The sequence below is a fragment of the Prionailurus viverrinus genome, chromosome F2, assembly GCF_022837055.1.
Source record: "Prionailurus viverrinus isolate Anna chromosome F2, UM_Priviv_1.0, whole genome shotgun sequence".
NCBI classification, from domain to species: Eukaryota; Metazoa; Chordata; class Mammalia; order Carnivora; family Felidae; genus Prionailurus; species Prionailurus viverrinus.
In genome coordinates, this window is record NC_062578.1 from 37,553,626 (window position 1) to 37,571,821 (window position 18,196).

Genomic DNA, 18,196 nt, shown 5'->3' on the forward strand with positions numbered 1-18,196 from the left:
TTGTATTCATCCAGAGAATATTTATTGATACTTATTACATAAAGCACTCTGCTAGACACTGGAAAGTAATGAGATAAAAAGACATAGTGGCTGCCTTCCTGAAACTTAGACTTATAGGGATACAGTCACATTCACACAGATGACGGTACATATGAATATAATAGAAGTATTATGCATAAGTTAATGTCTGCATAAGCCTCCTTGTTTTTCTGCCTGTGATAGTTGAAGCTTAATTTATCTAAATTTTCTTAGATAACAAGCACAGAGAAAACTTTGTTCCATGATGGGCACTTCTGGTTATAAGGCGAACCAGTCATGGGAGTGAAAGACCAATTAGCTGGTGCAAGCTCATCATAACTCCTGGAAAACGAATTCTAACAAATGTCCTGTTTGCCACTGGATTAGCGGCAGGGTCTTTGTATGAAAAATATGGTATGTGAACTTGGAAGGAAATACTAGAGGGTAAACTTTGAAAAGAGGGTGAGAAAGTATTTGCTATGGAATGATTTGAAGAGGCACCCTGACCCTTTCTGGTCCTAAGACTAACAATGTCTAGGGTCTGGGTACAGTTCTGAGACAAAAAGGACAATTAGGCAGTAAAAGAACATGAGTTAAACAAGACAGTGAAAAGAAAACTAAAATTTCTATGCTTTTCACTAATTACATCTAATTTCCTTCCTTAAACCCACTTCTCACCCCCCATGACATGCCCATGGGCACACACACACACTCACACACAGCCTAGTATAAATTCTTAAATAGCTCCACCACAACTTTTTTTTTAAGACTTTCATTTTAATTTGCTAAAATATTACATGGCTTTAAAAAAAGATGTATGAAGACATCCAGATGGCCAACCGACACATGAAAAAAGGCTCAACATCACTCATCATCAGGGAAATACAAATCAAAACCATGATGAGATACCACCTCACACCTGTCAGAATGGTTAACGTTAACAAATCAGGCAACAACAGATGTTGGCGAGGATGTGGAGAAAGAGGATCTCTTTTGCATTGTTGGTGGGAATACAAACAGGTGAAAACAAAAAGCTAAAAAAAAAGATGTATATGAGAAAGCCATCTCTTTGCCATTTCATTTCTCTGAAGTTATGATGACTTTAGAATTTCCATGTGGCAATGTTTAGGTGTGGTGATTTCATGGTGGGAGGGTAAGAAAGGAATGGATATCTTTCTTGTAGCTGTATTCAAATAGCAAGCACACTTTTTAGTTTTTATGTTCATGTGCAGTGGCTTTTAAGGGAACTAATGTAGATTATGGAGATCTAAAGCCCACTTTTAAATCACCATTTAGTACTGCCGCTACCCTGAAGTAATCCATATTAAATGCCCTGTGCTTATACAAACATGCCAATACACACACATGGGTTTATTATTGTTGACACTATTTGGTTTCACAGAAAAGAGGCTATATTCTGTATATTACTCTGTAAATTTTATGATTAATTCAAGGAAATCCTTCTAATGTTAACATCAGCATCTAATTCCTACTTTTTTTAATAAGTAATTTTTTCATTAGCCATCATTATAGACATTTAGATTATTTCTGTTTTTTTTTTTTTTAGTAGGACAAATAATGCCGCAACAAACACCTTTATCCATTTATCTTAGATACATGTGTTTGTAATTGCAACAGGACAGAGTCCCCAAAGGGAACATTATTGAAGAAGTATGAATATTTAATTTTTTTTTAGGAGGGAGAGAGAGAGAGAGAGAGAGAGAGAGCAGGAGCATGTGGGATGTGAAAGAGGGGGAGAGGGAGACTCTTAATCAGGCTCCATGCTCATCGTGGAGCTCAACACCGGGCTTGATCTCATGACCTGAGCAGAAATCAAAATCACCAACTGAGCCACCCAGGCACCCTGCATATTTCAAATTTTGATTCACACTTTGAGATCATTCCTCCCAGTATGTAGCAACTCCTACTCAAATGAACCAAGTCTGAGGACTTATACTCACTAGTTATAAATGTTACTGCTTTTAAACTTTGTGTTAGTCTAATGGGTAAAAAAAATAGGTATTATTTCCCTTAATTTGCATTCACTATTTTTAAAATTTACTTTCTGTTTTTCTAAGGGATAAAAACTCCTTTCGCATGCAGGTGTGCTCTGTCTTTATATATAGATTTTTTTTAGTAGCAGAAATATAATCCCATAGACAATATTTTTCCTTTGGACTATTATTGATCTATTGTCCCAGACTCTCACCTTCAAAGAATATCTTTTTTCAGACTATTTTCAGCCATTTCTTGATTAAATTAGATTTTATGTTTCCAGTTAAGAAGTGTATGTTCTATATAGATTTAAAGTAACTTGAGAAATACTTTCCACTACTGTTTCCAAATTCTTTGGCTCCTTAATTGAGGTAGGAAGGATCTTCTAAAATGCATGGGAATCCTTTCATTTCTAGGATTTTTGAATTACAAATGATTTTAGTAGCAAGAAAGATTTTTTTGGTAAGATTGGAGTTTCTAAAAACAGCATTGCTAACAAAGCATTTTTATGACTTGCTTTATAGTCCTCATTGCCCAACATTAAGGTGAATGGGTTCGTGATCCAGTATTGTCATAAAAGTAGAAGCAATTTATTTGCAAAAAAAATTCTCCAGGGTAATTAAACTGCATTTCCCATTTCATGTTACTGAATTACCTCATCTCCATTCATATTCAGGCTACGGCATATCCAATTCACTATGCAGATTAGAAGACTCAGAACCTCCCAGGTTTAATGAATGCTTATTTAGCTTCCATTCAGAAAAGAAAACTCCCAGAAATCTTTTAGTGTGGCTCTAGTTGCAAGGGGGAATATAGTGCATCGCTCTTTCTTTGCATTCCAGCCCCTCCTACAAGTGTCCTTAATAAATGAATTAAGCTTCTAGGGGAGTGCTCATGGTTTTACCTACTTATGTTCTCTGAAAGATACCTTCTCAGAATCATCTTGCTATTTGATATGATTTTCCTAAGGATTGGAGGATTTGCATAGATTTAGTCACAGAAAATTCTGTACTTTGGATCAGGTAGGCAACAATGGGAAAGAATTATATTTCATTCTGGGTGCCCCAGGTTCTAGAAAAATAAGTGACAAAATGTAGCTCACATAGGGGACAGTAGAAAGTCTTGGAAACAATGATATGTGGCAAATTGTGGAATGAAATGGCAAAGTGTGGTTTGGAGACGAAATTGCCTGTATTTGCAAGTCTTACATAAGGAAGAGGGGACAGACTTTACCAAAAGGCACCAGAGGTGGCTTTTCATGCAGTTTCAACAGACTTCTCTTTTGAGTTGAGCTCTTCCACAAAGATGGGTACTGCATGGGTTGTACAATTCCCCCACAAGAGCACTTACTCGTTCAGACATATTTATTTAAAAGAAAAAAAATTTAATGTTTATTTTTGAGAGAGAGAGAAAGAGAGAGAGAGACAGAGTTTGAGTGGGGGAGGGGCAGAGAGAGAGGGAGACACACAATCCGATGGAGGCTTCAGGCTCTGAACTGTTAGTTGAACTCACAAACCGTGAGATCATGACCTGAGGCAAAGTCAGATGCTTAACCAACTGAGCCACCCAGGCACCCCTGTTCAGACATATTTATTGACGTCAATAAATGATTCATCATGCTACAATGGTGAAGAAGACAGAGTATCTGTCTTGATGGGGCGTTACAGTTTAGCAGGAAAGAATGTGGAGGTCAAGGCTGAATGGCAGGCTGTGAAAAGGGTTGTTGAGGGAATACTTGTACTGGGGGGATTTGACTTTATAACTCCTGTCATCTCTCCCAACTCTTCCCTCCTATAATTTTGTGATTCTGCTTGGCCTGTTGTTTTTGTGAATAGTGTGCATTTGCAAAATAGATATCTAGTAAGGAGTATTGGCTGTGACCTTCAGCAGAACTGATTTTCTTAGTGATTAACTGGTCTACTTAGGATAATTCTAAAGTCTGTGGCTTCATTAAACTCATGATTTAACCTTTTGAGCTACAAATACTAGTAAATATTGTCACAAATATTTTCATTTACATTAGCAGTATTTTCATTTCTTCGGACACAGAATCCCTTGGTTTATTGAAAGAAAGATGTATAAAACACGGGAGACAGATTTTATCAAGTTTTTTGTTTTTCTTTAGATATCTAAAGTCTTCAGGCTTCTGCTGTTGATAACTTTCATCAATTCTAAACTCAATATTTTTTCACATTTTAATATCTCTGCTAATTAATATCTCTGTTATTCTGCTAGTATCCCACAATTGGGAAGCTGAGACCTGATAATCGGGTGTCTTAAATCAATGGTATTTCAAACTCGATGAAATTTATTAACTTCCTTCAGACAATTTTAGTGTGTACCTATTTACATGAAACATAGAACTTAAATCCCTCAGCCTAGAGTCCAAACACCTATACGGTATACTTTGAGCCTTATTTCCAATTCCATTCCTGTAACACTCAACTCCCCAGCCACAAAAATCTATGTATTTGGAGTATATCTTTGCTTATGTTACTCTTTTGATGAAAGGGAAATTTGCCTTTTCCCTTCTCCAGTATTTTTCTGTTGGGGCAGCTCCCCACAGGTATAGCTCTTGCTGGGTTGCTCTTTACTGGTCTCTCACCAAGAGATAATGCTTCTGTCTGTAAAGTAACTTTGAGTAGCTTACTGTTCTCTATCTTCTCTGCCTGGCCTCTCAACTGGATTAAGCAGTTATTTATAAAGTGGTTTAAAAGGCCCAGATAAAAGGAACTATATTCAGAAACTATATTTGGCTACTAACAGGCAGGAAATTTATCACATCTTGATTTTAATCTGAATTAATACCTGACTAGAAGAAAGCTATTATATGTTAATATCTTTGAATTTATAATTGTACTTTTTTCTCCAATAGACCTTTGTAACATTTAAAAGTATGCAAGGTGGAAAGTTCTCAATACATGCAATGAATTTAACAGATGTCCTAGGAAATTGAAAATGGATAACTAGTTAATCAATGAAATGAGTATGTACTGTTCAAGAATTTCAAAGTCATTAACAATGTCTGATGTCTGACTTTCTTCTAGAATAAGTTTATTTCCAGTATACTTGCTCTATTATATTGTGTACCCCATCTGTACCAAATCATTTTTAGTTCTTTGGGAATCTTTTTTTCTCTAGGGTATTTGCATATGTGCTTCCCTCCTCCTCCAGTTCTTCCTCATTCGCCCCCTCCCCCTTCTTTTCCTCCTCCTCTATCTCCTCCCTTTTTCCCTCTCCTTTCCCCTTCCTTCTCCCACTCCTCCTTACCTTTGCCTTCCCCTCTCATTGCACTCCTTAGAATCTCCAGAACAATTTGAATACATCTGGTGACAGCAGACATTTTTGCCTTGTTCCTTTTCTTCGGGGAAAAGCATTCAGTATTTCTCCGTCAAGTATGACATCAGCTATAGATTTTTTTTCACAGATATCTCTTATCAGTTAAAGTTAATTTCTATTCCTTATATGATGAGTTTTTACAATCATGAATTGGTATTGGATAAAGAAGATGTGGTGTGTGTGGGTGTGTGTGTGTGTGACAGAATATTACTTAGCCATATGAAAGAGATCTTGCCATGCTACAACATGGATGGACCTAGAAATGTAATGCTAAGTGAAATAAGTTAGACAGAGAAAGACATATATACCATTTGATTTCACTTGTATGTGGAATCTAAAAAAAGCAAATGAAGAAGCAAACAAAAAAATCAGGAACAGATCCATAAATATGGAGAACAAACTGATGATTATCAGAGGGGAGGAGGAAGAGCAAAATGGGGAGTGGCAGGTGCAATCTTCCAGTCATGGAATGAACAAGTCATAGGCATGAAAGGTACACCATAGGGAATATGGTCAATAGTATTGTAACAGTATTTTGTAGTGACAGATGGTAGTTACATTTATTGTGAGCAGAGCATAATATATAAAGCTATGGAATCACCATGTTGTCCACCTGAAACTAATGTAAACTTGTGTGTCAACTATACTGCAATAAAAAAAATTATAAGGGAAAAAATCATGAATTGGATCATCAATCGGGATGACCCACATAAACACACAAACCACAAATATGGTTCTTAGTCCTTTGTTTATTAATATGGTATTTATGTTAATTGATTTTTTTTGGATGTTAAATCAACCTTACATTCTGAGGGTCAAATCAGCTTGGTCATGTTGCATAATCTTTTACTATATTGTTCAATTCAGTTTGCTAATATTTTGTTAATTAAAAAAATTAATACTTTATATTTTTGTGAATATTTTTGCATCTATATTCATGAACAATATCAGTCTGTTGTTTTCTTTTTATAAGTTTATTTATTTATTTTGAGAGAGAGAGAAAGTTTGAGCAGGGGAGGGGCAGAGAGAGAGAAAGAGAGAGGGAAAGAGAGAATCCTAAGCAGACTCCACACTGTCAGTGTGGAGCCTGATGTGGGCCTCGATTCCACGAACTGTGAGATTATGATCTGAGCATGATCATGAGTCTAACCAAGCCTAACCAAGAGTTGGGTGCTCAGCCGACTGAGCCACCCAGGCACCCCTGTAGTTTTCTTTTTTTATGATGTCTTTATTTGCTTTAGGTATCAGAGTACTTCTAGCCTTATAGGATGATTGGGGAAGTATTCTCTGCTCTGTTTTGAAAGGGTTTGTAAAGGATTGGTATTATTTTGTATTTATATATTTGAAAGAGGGACACCTGGGTGGCTCATCTGGTTAAGCGTTGGACTGTAAATTTGGGTTCAGATCATGATCTCACATTCAGTAAGATGTCATGGTAAGTGACAGCATAGAGCCTGCTTGGAATTCTCTCTCTCTCTCTCTCTCTCTCTCTCTCTCTCTTTCTGCCACTCCCCTGCTGGTGTGCTTGCTCTCTCTCTCAAAATAAATAAACCTAAAAAAGTAAAAATAAGTAAATATTTTCTAGAATTCACCTATAAAGCCTTTAAGACTGAAATTTTATTTTGGGAATATTTTTCATTACTAATTCAACTTCATTACTTACTATAGGTTTATTCATATTTTCAACTCTTTCTTGATAATGTTTTTTGTGATTTGTGTCTTTCTAGGAATTTATCTATTTCATCTAAGTTGTTTAATTTCTTGGCATAAAATTGTTCATAATATCTTATTAGAATGCTTTTAATTTAGGTAGGAATGCTAGTAATGTTCCCTTTTCATTCTTTGTTTTTGGCAATGTGCATTTTCTTCCTTATTTTCTAGATTACTCTAGGTAAGGGTTGGCCAATTTAGTTGATATATTCAAGGGACCAACTTTGGAATTCATTGATATTTCTTTATTGGTTTTCATTTTCTAGTTCATTTGTTCCTGATTTAATCTTTATGATTTTCTTCCTGCCTGCTTTGAGTTTAGTTTTCTTTTTCCAGTTGTTATGGTAGAAGTTTATCTTGAGATTTTTTTCTAATTAGGTGTTGGTGTTTGCAGCTATAGATATCCCTCTAAATACTGCTTTAGGTGCATCCCAAAGGTTTTGATATGTTGTGCTTTTGTTTTCATTCAATTCAAAATATTTTAAGATTTCATCTTTGATACTTTTATGCCATGCATTATTTAGAAGTGCATTGTTTAATTTACAAATATTGTCAGCTTTATTTTGTTTCTTTCTGTTTTTGATACCTAATTTAAATCTATTATGGACATAAAATATATATTACATAAATTCAGTTTTTTACATCTATTGAGACTTGTTTAATGGCCCATCAGATGAACTTTCCTAAATAATATTTCATATACATTTGAAAAAAAAATGTGTATTTCACAGTCATTGAATGGTCTGCTTTAACATTATAAGTTTGGTCAAATTGGTAGATATTGTTATTCATATATTCTATATATTGGTTGAATTTCTATGTAGATGTTCCTTCAATTATTGAGAGTAGGTTGTTGACATATTCCACTATGGTTCAGTTATCTCTTTTTCCTTTTAACTTTGTCAGATTTTGCTTCATATATTTAGACAATCTGTTTTTATGTGTAATCTTATGATTGTCATGTATTACTGATATGTTGATGATTTTATTATTATAAAATTTCCTTCTTCATCTCATAATATTTCTTATTTTCAAATCAATTTTATGTTAATATGTCACTCCACTCTTACGGTTACTGTTGCATACTATATATGTGTTTTCTATACATTAACTTTCAACCCATCTGTAGTTTTTGAATCTAAGGAATGGTTCTTCTAGCCAGCATGTTCTTGGGTTTTGCTTTATTATCCCATCTGACAACTTTTTCTTTTTCTCCAGTGTGTGGTGAGTTAAAAAAAAGTCAACCTCTTTTTACTATTATTTTACTATTCACTAAGTGATAACATATTTCTTATTAGGAACTATAGGATAATAGGAAAAGCATAGGCTTTGTAGTTGGAAGACTAGTTTAAAACCTGATTTTGCTACTGGTTAATTTTGTGACCTTGGTTAAGAGTAGTTCTAAAATATGTAAAAATGATGATCTATTCTACGTATGGTATTTTGAGATTTCAAAAGGAGCCATTGGTAAAGAGCCTGGTAGGGTACTGGCTAGATCAAGTAGTTAGCAATTAATGCAGTTATAATAAACATCTATTAAGGTTAACGTATTAAAGTGCTCAATTATATTCAAGATTCTTATCTTAAGATGCATTAATCCCAATCCATTACAACTGACTGGAGAAACCATTCCCATGTCCTTTATGATAGCAAAACTCCATGGCAATTTTATTGGTGCATGATTATTAGATTGTTATTGTTAATTTCCATCCATGAGTCACAATTCATTAACTAGAGGTGCTGTTTTAAATGACATTTTGACTTTTGCATTGCAAACAATGCCAGCATGAAGCAAACCATGAAGGTGAGAGCAACTGATCATGGTAAGAGCTCTTTATATTTCAGAGGTACTTTGTGATTATTAAAGCTGAGCGCAGTCTTAGTGACTTTGAGGATATCCCCTTCCAATTAACCATGACACAAAATCAAGAAATCTCCTGGGGAAAAATGCTCTCATGGAAGATTAAAAAAAAAGGAGTATTTTAAGGTCTCCACAAAAATGAAAGTAAAAAAAAAGAGAATTGGTAATGAAACAAAACAAAAGCAAACAAAAAGGATCCACCTTACACAAAACAAATTTTATTCTAGTGCCTTTGTGAGTGTATCTACTGGAAACAGAACATTAAGAATGTTCTCTAGCAGGGGGGAAATTTAAAAATTGAATTCTTGTTTGTTTCTTGGAATAATAGAGCTTTGGTATAGTAAGAGCTAAATCAGACTGAGAGATTTTACACTATACTCTTAATTTCCTCTAGGAAAATGCTGTTACAATTTTTCCCCCCTGAAACATTATGTATGTGCCCAGGGAGAGCAGTGATGATCAGTTAAACAAATATCTTGATAGGTAGATAAGAAGCAATTAGAATGTACTTAGAGATACTACTCTCAGCACTATGGTGTTTGGTGCCATGAAAATGCAAATTAACTAAAGCACCAATAGTCATAACATTAATGACGATGAGCATTGTTAAAAAAATTATTTGAAGATGAGTAGACAGAAGTTTGTCTAGAAGTAGGCACTAAGTATATATATCCATGTATATGTATGAAAGCATATGTAGTTAGACAGCCTTTCTTCTCTTTATGAAATATATTTATGCTAATGAAGTTGAATTTAAAATGATTTTTCCATAGAGGTGCCTGGATGGCTCAGTTGATTAAGTGGCAGACTCTTGATTTTGACTCAGATCATGATCTCATGATTCATGAGATTGAGTCTTACATCAGGCTCCATGCTGCTGACCGTGCAGAGCCTGCCTGGGATTCTCTCTCTCTCTTTCTCTCTCTGCCCCTCCCCCCTCAAAAAATAGAAATGATTTTCCATAAAGCAAATCCTATTTTGTAATATATCCTATTCATATAATTGGAAATGTGTTTTCTCTGGAAGATAATGAAGCTGAGAAGCAAATACTGGTCTGGAATTTGTTAATAAAGGCTTTCTTCAACAGCAATTTTTCAACAATCATTATGTGCCCTCCACTGTAGAAGCTGAGGAGGCAATGCTAAATCAGAAGCTCTCTATTTTCAAGGGTTTTATTCTTAAGTTAGAGACACAGAAAAGTAAACAAGGAATCTCAACACAATGTAATATATGTTATGAAAAGATAATGTTAAGTACTATGAGAGGATGCAGAGGGTACCCAATTCAGTCAGCTGAGGCAGAAAAAGATTCCTGGAGGAGATGGTATATAAACGTAAGAAAGAGTTTTCTAGGCAAGAGTAGAATTGAAGGTAAATACAAGGGGCCTAGTGATGGTGCTGGATGTAAGGGGATGGTGGTGTTGGTGATGGTAGAGGGTGTTCTAGGCAGAAGGAACAATATGTAGAAAAGCATAGAGGTGAGAGAGAGCATAGCATGCTTGCAGCCTGGCACATTTTAAGTATTACCTTTAGAGGGTTTAACGTGGGCGAGTGGAGAGATGTTGATGGTAAAAGATGAAGCCAGAAACATATGCAGGGGCTAGACTATGAATAAATCTGAAACCTATGGAATGAGAATTGCTGTTTTGTGGTGGGCTGGTAAGCTGCTCTATGGATAAAATGATCTGTTTTATATTGTTTGTCCATTTCTGTAATGTAAATACTCCCACTATAGCCAATATCGTGCTACCACTGGTTTAACCATTACCTTTCAAGATTCCTCAACATTTAAGTGTTGGCTCTTGAGAGCCAGTAAAAGCCAACTCTGTCCAACACACAGCAGCTAGAGACTAAATCTTGATTGGTGATCTGATACTAGGATGGAGACTTTACAGAGAGAGGGAGTCAGTTTCACTTGCTATTGTAATTCATCAGTAGTTTATTAGTAAACTTTTGTAGGTTTTAACTGGACCTCACCTTCCCAGCCCCACTGTGTACCTATACACTCACAAAATCGGGAGCTTATTTTACTATGTGACATTTTGAGTTCTGTGGGGGGATGAAACTAAGAATCATAGAATTTGAAGGGATCTTTGAAATTGGTGGGCACAGCTCTTTCAGAGTTCAGGAAACTGAATCTCAGGTTACTGTTAATAGTTGCAGAGCCAGGTGTATAGCCTATGTATCTTTTTCAGTCCTGCTCAGCTCAGCCACTTGCCATTTTTCAGCATCCTCTGAACCCTAAATTTTCTCCACACTGTCCATAGCTAAAGTTTAGTTCTTTACTCCTTTTCTAAATATTTATGACTCAACTGAAGTAAAATGTCATACTTTACTGGTGTCAGAGTCCTCTTACTTCAACATTTTAGGTTTTTCAAGTTAAGCTGTTTCCTAAATTTGAATTTTTTTTTTTAAATTTTTTTTTCAACGTTTATTTATTTTTTTTGGGACAGAGAGAGACAGAGCATGAACAGGGGAGGGGCAGAGAGAGAGGGAGACACAGAATCGGAAACAGGCTCCAGGCTCTGAGCCATCAGCCCAGAGCCCGACGTGGGGCTCGAACTCACGGACCGCGAGATCGTGACCTGGCTGAAGTCGGACGCTTAACCGACTGCGCCACCCAGGCGCCCCCCTCAATTAGTAATTCTTAAGACAATGTTAACTGTCTTGCTTTAACTGTCAAACACAATTCAGAAAACTCAAATGGAGAAAAGTTCATTGTATATAGTCACAATTTTACTTTTGCCATTGTTCTAGCTTCTTTTCTGATGTTCCACGTTTCCTTCCTTCCTTCCCTTTATGTCTCAAAAACTTCATTTAGCTCTTCTTTTAGACTATGTCTGTAGGTGACAAATTTTCTCAGTTTTCCTTCATTTGAGAATGTCATCTTCTTCATTTTTAAAAAATATTTCACTGGACATAGAATCTAGAATTGATAGTTCTTTTCTTTCAGTGCTTGAAAGATGTTTTTTCTATTTCCTTTGGCTTCTATGGTTTCTGATGAGAAATGAACTCTTATTTCAATAGTTTTTCCACTACAGTTAAGGTGTTGTTGGACTGTTTTTAATTTTTTTCTTGGTCTGTAGTTGTCACAAATTTGAGTATACTATGTCTTGGCATGGATTAATTTGGGTTTATTTAGTTTGTTGTTTTGTTTAGCTTCTTGAATCTGTAGGTTTTATATTTTTTACCAAATTTGGGTATTTTAGGGCATTTTTAAATTACTTTCCCAGGCCTGACCTCTTTCTCCTATCTTTCTAGGTCTCCAATGGCATAAATATTATGTTTTGTTATAGTGTCTTTTGTTATAGTCTCATAGGACCGCAAAGCTCTATTTGACTTTTTCAGTCTATTTTCCACCCGTTTTTCAATTTAGGTAATTTTTCCCCCAATCCCCAAGTTCATGGATTCTTTCCTCTGTCCTCTCCATTCTGCTATTGTACCTATTACTGAATTAAAAACATTAATGATTAGTTTTAATTTTAAAATTTTGTTTAATTCTATTTTATACCTCCTATATATTTACCAATACTTTCTTTTTTAAAAAAAAAATTTATTCTTTATTTATTTTTGAGAGAGAGACAGAGTGTGAACAGGGGAGGAGCAGAGACAGAGGGAGACACAGAACCCGAAGCAGGCTCCAGGCCCTGAGCTGTCAGCACAGAGCCCAACGCGGGGCTTGAACTCATGAACAGTGAGATCATGACCTGCGCTGAAGTCGGACACTCAACCAACTGAGCCACCCAGGTGCCCCACCAATACTTTCTATTTTTCCACCTAAACAGTATGTTATGGCAATTTGAACATTTTTATGTGGCTGCTTTAAAATCCTTGTCAGATAATTCTGCCATCTGGGTCATCTCTGTGTTGGTGCCTGTTAGTTGTCTTTTCTCATTCATTTTGATATTTTTTTTGGTTCTTGGTATGATGAGGGGTTTTCAGCTGTATTCTAAAGATCTTGAGCATTTTGTAATGAGGCTATAAATCTTATTTAAATCTTATGATGTGGTAAGCCTCTTCTGACAATGTGCCCGTAGACAAAGTGAGGTGTAGTCTAATTGCTAGCATATGAGGGTGGAAATTCATATTCTCTATTCAGAATCCACGGACAGCCTGGGGTACAGCTGAAGTTCCTCATTCTTGCTGGGTATGAGTGTGAATTCAAGCTCTCTTCTACACCCGTAAACGTATGTGGCCACCACTGCCAATATGGGGAGTGCTGGTCACCGCCATGCAGGAATGAAAGTTCTCTCTCCACTCTAACTACCCTCTTGAGCATCACCCAAATCAGGGGGTACCTTATTATAGCCAGGAGAGCGTGAAAGTCATCTTACCTAGCCTTTCCTGGCAAAGGGTGTGTGTGGTCATTCTCTGTGAGGTTTGGTTGCAATATGGTGGTTATTTTCTAAAGTTTAATGCTTTTCTTTTTTTTTTTTTAAGTTTATTTATTTTTGAGAGAGAGAAAGAGAAACAGAGCACAAGTGGCAGAGAGTGGGGAGTGGCAGAGAGAGATGGCGATACAGAATCCGAAATAGGTTCCAGGCTCCGAGCTGTCAGCACAGAGCCCAACGTGAGCTAAAACTCATGAATTGAGCCAAAGTCGGGTGACCCAGGCGCCCCTAAAAATTTACTGTTTTCTCTAGGCAGTCCCTTATTGATCCTTTGGTAGAGAGAGAGATCTTTTCTTGTTTGTTTTTCCTGCTTTCATTGACATTTCTGGGTTGTTGGCTTCTTCAGCACTTAAAATGACTTACACTACCTGCCTGTCTTCTTGCCTTTTATTTAAAATTTATCTTAGAAGGCCAAATGGTTGGAAAACTTGGGAATTTTTAAAGTTTGAGAATAAGATTAAAAGTGAAGACTCTCCAGAAATGAACTCTTTGTAGGTAGAGATTCTGTATCATGGACCATTGAATATGAAATGCAAGAACCAAAAAAGGGGTTGAACTAACTGGCATTTAAGGTCACCTCCAATTCTAAAATTCTATGACATTCTGAAACTAGCACTTGGAGATTCTTACCCAATGAAAGGGATTGTGGAATTGAAGCACCACTACTTGAATATCTATTCCATGATCCTTTCATAAGAAGTTCTCTTATCTGCACAGTCCCTATAAGAATAGCAGAGGGAGGGTGGGGGTGGGGTGAGAGGGAGATGGAAAGGGAAGAACATTCATCATAAACATAGAATACATATATTTGACTAATTTTTTAGAACTCAAGAGAATGGGCTATGTCATCATGTTTACATTGTGTTCAGCTTACTGATTGGTCATAATAAAAATATTTCTAATATTTAGCCCAAATAAATTTTGTATGTATTAGATAATCCCCAGGACAAAAGAAGGCATTGGCTTTTATGTAAAATAAATGTGTTTATTAACTTAAAATTATTTTGAGTTAAGAACATTTGGATCTCAATTAATGAAATATTAAAGTTTTGCTTACATGTACATAACATAATTCCATTAATGTACTTGTCAGTATCCAAGAGGTCGTAATTATCCCTTGAGAAAATAGTCATTTTAGTAACTAACACATTGGAGCTAGAGGGATCTTTAACAAGGAGTAACAGGTCTGAAATGAATACTAGAAATTCTGAACTGTGTAATTCCAAATGCTTCTATTATGGAGATGGGTCAATTACATGTGATTCAAAAACAAACGCATTATATAACTGGCATCTCAATAAAGTGTTGCATGGAAAAAACCAGTAACTAAAGTACAGAGCCTGAAAAGGTTAACTAGTTCATCACTTGACCCCCATGAACTTGAACTAGGTTTGTATTGCCATGGGGGATGATAAGGAAACTAGTTAGTATAATTAGAATGTGCTAGTGCAAATTTATTATTCAGCTGTGGAATTACTACCAAGAGATTAATTTACTATGTCATCACCTACACATATTTTCAGCTAGCTACTTTGAGGGCTCCGGCAATGCTAAAGACAAATTTGGCATTTTCATTAACATTAGTGGGTGTGAAGTGTAAATAGTGAAGAATTATTTCCTTTTGCATTTATCAAAAATTGTGAAATTAGAGCTCTTGCAAAACAACTGAAATAGGTTTCTTTTTATGTGCTGAGAAATATTGCTGGAGGATTCTTATTAACAATTAGAAGACTAGATTTTTCAATATTCCTTTATATCCAAACAATGAACCTTATATAGTTATTAGTAATGTTTTATGCAGGCAGAGATTAAGTGACCAGAAGTCATAGCCTGGTTTGAATTTTGTTGGTTAATGAGGGTCTTAATAATATAAAATTTAGGATTCAGTGAGACAGGATTGACACGTGAAGAGAATTAGAATGAACAGGGTTTATCTACCTATTTAATCTGTATATACACATGAACTATATATATATATTACATATATATATAGATGTAATACATACATATATACAATATATGTATATATATACATATATTTTTGAATATATATATATATTTTATATATACATAATCTACCTATATATGTATACTCATAAATATACATGCATACACATGGGTGTGAAATATTAGAATATAAATTGAGGCATTAACATTTTTTAAGAGTTGACCAGACCCTTTACAGGGTCTGGAATTGGGATAGCCTTTTGATTATTCAAGCTCCCTCTCTTTGTCTTGGGTCTTTTCCACAGCCTATACTCATTCCTGGAAATTGTCAGTTTCTCCCAGATCAGCAATGGGTTGTCCAAAATCTTAAATGTCTTGTTCCACTGACAAGGCTGGGCTCAGCATGGATATCAGCATCCCATAGTAGGTGCTAGGGGCAGACTGGAGTATCAATAAAGTAAATGTGGCTGGAATAATGCCTTCAAAGCCAGGGTTATAGATGGCCTTTCTCATTCTTGACTTTCTAAGAATTACTCTACTTTCTCTATAGATTTTCAGAGTACCATGTGTTCAGGGAGGTCCCCTACGTGGAGACAAGCCCCCCTGCAGGCTAGAATAATCCAAAAGGGTGAGTACCTTGAACCCCCTGAGTGAATGCCATGAAGTTGCTACCAGAGGGCAGGGTGTGTGGTGATATTGCCCATTTTCTCTGCTTCCTGCCCAGTCGGAGGAATGCCATCAACCCCCACCCCCATATCCAATAGCCATGCCAACCATGCCTGAATAATTTTCCTGGCTTTTTTCTGGAGCTTAACAGCTATATCAGCAAACTTTGCAAGAGTATATTCTCTCATCATGAACTTTTTCTGAATTGGAGGCTGGCTACAGGCTGAGGTTGTTGTCACTGGGCTTTAGCTTTCCTTTGTGTTAGTGGTTGGATGGCAGGGGATGTTTTGTCCGTTTCACTGTCAATCACAACATCCCCTTCTGTGCTCTCTTCCCTTCCCCAGGGATTCCATCTCTTAGTGTCCCATTCAGGCCTTGTCATAGTACTTGGACCTTAATTCAAGGCAGCTTGTACCCTGCTAGCTTTGCAAAATGATACAGGAAGGTCTCCAGTTTCTTTCCTGTTCTCCCATGCATCTGCCGGCTTTGAAGCTAGCAGAGTGTTGGGTATCCGCCTGTCCCCTCTCACCTCAGCTCTCCAGCTTTCTAACTCAAGTTTCAGCCTTTAGTTGGGTATCTCTGGCCACCAAAATGCCCACTGTGGCAACCATTCATTTCCCTTTGACACAATGCCTGAAACAAGTTCATTAGACTGGCTGGCATTTTCAGGGTAGCCCCCTACTCACGCAGCGGTCCACAAGCATCTAGCATACAGCCTGCTCCTCGCCACATGGATGTTGATGGCCAACTTGGGATATGCCTGCAGATATCTCTTTCCCAAGACCCATTTCTTTGTATTTTGGCTGGCTTGCCAATTGTTGATTTAAAACCTTGGGAACTTCCCAGGTGAAATCTGGGCCCCCATAAATGGAGAGGAAGGGAGACCAAAGAGAGAGATAGGGCACTCCAGATTGGTAGGTGACAGGTTTTAATGAGCTAGGGAACTTAAATAGGAGGTTTATCTTTGGTGGCTGCAAGACAAATAGATCTTTTCACTTGCCTGCCAGAATCTTAACAGTGTCTATGAAGGACTTACCCGGGTTCAGTCATGTCACCATCTAGATGGTCTCAACAACACATTGCTTTTTCAAGTCTGCATCCTTAAAAATACTTCTGAATGTGGGAAGAGTGGGCAGGATATACATTCCAAGGATGGGGGTGGGGGTGAGGGGCCTCTCATTGTCTGGGTACAGCTCACAGGTCAACCGGCAGTCAAGGTTTCTTAGGGACCTCCTCCAACAGCCTGCCAATCTGAATTTGGAAAGAAAGGGACTAAGTGAAATGTTGCCTTCTTTTTCTCAATCAGGCACCATAGACAAAAATCTGGGAGAACTGACTTGGTAAGAATTCTCACCATTTGCTTCTGCCAGTTTTCTCAGGATCCTGTCTGTAGGCTCTGGAGTATGTGGGATGTACTAGCAAGTCTCATCCTAATTACCAGAAACTGTAGAGGAGGAGAAAGAATTTTCCCTTCACATTTTATGGTGAGTCTTTGGCTGAGACTCCCTTTCCTCTAGGGTACCTCATAAATGGGTAAGCTTATCTAGGTTAAAATTTCTTTTTTTTAAAACACGTTTGTTACTATTATTATTATTTTTTTTTTGGAAAGAGAGAGGGAGTGCAAGCAGAGGAGGGGCAGAGAGAGGAGAGACAGAATCCCAAGCAGGCTCCATGCTGCCAGCACAGAGCCCGACTTGGGGCTTGAACTCATGAAACATGAGATCATGACCTGAGGGGCAATCAAGAGTCCGATGCTTAACAGACTGAGCCACCCTGCGCTCCTAGGTTAAAAGTTTTTTACTGTAGCCACTGTAATTCAAGATCGTCTTTGGTAAGGTTAACTTGTTTGCTCAGCCTTAAAATTTTATTCATCTAAGGCCTCACACTGATCCCAGTCCAGCCTAAATTGGTCCCAGTGTGGTTTCCAAGTTGGGCCCAGTCTGACTCCAGGTCCAGTCTAGTTTTCCAGTTGGACCAAGTCCATCTCTAGACTCAGTGTGGTTTCCAAGTTGGAACCATTCTGTCCTTGGACGCAGCCTGACTTGTAAATTGGCCCAGTCTGACTCCAGTCAGTTTCTGGACCTAGTCTGCAAAAAGAAATGCTCAAAATCTGAATGTTCATAATGCAAAAGCTGTGGAGCTAGAGTCTGAGTGGGACCTACCCATGATCTCCAGAGACAGTGAGAAAGCAGCAAGCTCAAGGGGCTTGACGGGTACCTACAACTGGTTGCTTGTTGCTCCTGGGGACCTGCGAGAGTTTCCTTTGGTTT